At 41.5% G+C, this 2,306-nt stretch overlaps 1 pseudogene; it reads right to left on the reverse strand.

The window, feature by feature from the left end:
- Positions 1-477: 477 nt before the first annotated feature.
- LOC110133047 (large ribosomal subunit protein bL9m pseudogene) lies at positions 478-1,681 on the reverse strand (annotated as a pseudogene).
- Positions 1,682-2,306: the final 625 nt, after the last annotated feature.

The following is a 2,306-nucleotide window of genomic DNA, read 5'->3' on the forward strand; positions in this document are numbered from 1 at the left end:
CTAGAAAATTTTCATGTGCACTTGAGAAGGATGTATATTCTATTGTCCAATAGAACATCTATATATGTTTGTTAGGTTCATTTGGTCTAGTCTTATTCAAATTCACTGTTATTAATTCTCTGTCTAGATGATCTATCCATTGTTGAGAGTGGGGTATTAAAGACCTCAATTATTACTGTATTGCTGTTTATTTCTCCTTTTAGCTCTTAACTTTTGCTTTATGTGTTTATGTGCTCCAATGTTGGGCACATAAATATTTACAATTACTTTATCTTCTTGATATATTGGCCCCCTGATCATTATATAATGATTTTGTCTCTTTATCACTTTTAAAGTCTGTTTTGTCTGATGTAAGTATAGTTACCCCGCTTTGTTATTGTTCTTACAATTTGTTTGAAACATTTTTCCATCCCTTTACTCTTAGTCTATATGGCTTTAAAGCTAAAATGATTCTTCTGAAGGCAGCACATCTTCGGATTTTTTTTAAGAACACAAGCTTTTTATTTTTTCTTAGATACAATGTTCAGTTTGGATGATGAGAATAAGCTAGCTAGCTCTACCATTTATTGCAATGAATTCCAATGAAGGAAGAGGCTAAATAGGATCTAGACACTTTTGGTCTATTACCATTTAGCTTATCAAATCCACAGCCTGTACTTCTGGAGCAGGCATCCCCAGTAAGGCCAAACGTGATAACCGTTGAAGATGGCAAATATGGACGATTCAACACATACATACAGTCCGGTCTGCTGTTGCTGCCTCCATACGCTCTCTAAAATCCCGTGTTTGGTCAGAGCTAGGAGCAGGATCACAGTGCTGGTTCATCTTTGCTCCACTGTTCCTCCGTTTCTGCTTCGCTGCTTTCGAGGGAGAACAGGTTCAGGTCTTCTGGAAGCTGGTGGAGGCCATTCCCTGGGCAGCTTGCTGGGCTAACCAGTACTTGTATCTTTTGGCTTTGGGCCTCTCAAAGTTCATCACGGACATAGGTACCTTCACAGTGTCAAGTCCATTTACCATCACCTCGCACCAGTACTCACCCCTCTGGGTGATGGGCTCTTCGGGCAACTTTAATGCATGTGGGGCACCCACAACGCCAAGATTTCTGAGAAAGTGGCGGGCAACTATTTCAAGGTTTAGCTCCCATTTGACATTGTTCTTCATTCCTACCTCCAGGTGACAACGCCTCAGAAATTTCACTGTCGCCTCACCTGCCTTGGTCTGAATCTTGTCTAGTTTTCCTTCTTGTCTCAGCACTGTCTCCTCTTCAAACAGCTTCTTGTTTTCAGGAGATGCATACACAGCCAGTCCTTCAGGAAGTAGTCGATTACGGCCCACAGATTTTTTCACCGAGACCAGGTCACCTCAGGCTCCAAGTTCGTCCACCGACTGGGTGAGGACGAGCTACAGGCTGCCTTTGGGCCGGTGTTCCGTATCTTCCACGAGCTTGTAGACGCGGTGTCGCTGGTGCAGGCGCGGTTTCCGGCCTTCTCCCGCTAGCGGCACCCTGCACCAGCGCTCTACAAAGGCCGTCCCCGACTGAGACAGGCTGAAGTCGTGCTCCAAGCCGGGGGTGCTCCCTAAAGGTCGCGGCCCCTCCTCGCAGCAGCCGCTCTGCGAACACCCGCAGCTGAATTCCCCGCGGGAGCGCGATAGCGGCTGCCGCCATGTTCTCGGGCGCAGAGCTCTTTGGATCTTTTTTTTCCCCATTCAGTCATTCTGTGTCTTCTAATTGAAGAGTTTAATCTGTTTACATTTAAGGTAATTGATGATAAATAAGGACTGCTGCCATTTCATTTTCTAGATCTATTGTTCATTGTTTCTTATCCTGTTGTCTTTTTGTGTGTTTTGATGTCTTGTGGTATCAAAATGTTTTGACTTGTTTATCACGTTCTTGCGTATAATTACTACAGGTTTTCCCCAGTGGTTACCATGAGGCTTAAATAAAATATCTTAAAATCGTAATTCCCTATTTCTTTAAATTTTTATATTAAAGTATAGATGATTAACAATGTTTTAATTTCAGGTATACAGCAAGGTGATTCAGTGATACATATACATGTATTTATTTTTCAAATTCTTTTCCCATTTAGATTATTAAAGTGTATTGAGCAGCATTCCCTGTGCTATACAGTAGGTCCTTGTTGGTTATCTATTTTAAATACAGCAGTGGTAACACTATTTTAAACTGATAACTTCAATAGAATTTCAAAGCTTGCCACTTTTACTTCTTCCCCTCATATTTTAGAGTATTAATGTTACAATTTGCATGTTTCTACATTGTATAACTAAAAGAATATTGTTAAAAT

This window comes from Odocoileus virginianus, chromosome 10 (assembly GCF_023699985.2).
Source record: "Odocoileus virginianus isolate 20LAN1187 ecotype Illinois chromosome 10, Ovbor_1.2, whole genome shotgun sequence".
Taxonomy (NCBI): Eukaryota; Metazoa; Chordata; class Mammalia; order Artiodactyla; family Cervidae; genus Odocoileus; species Odocoileus virginianus.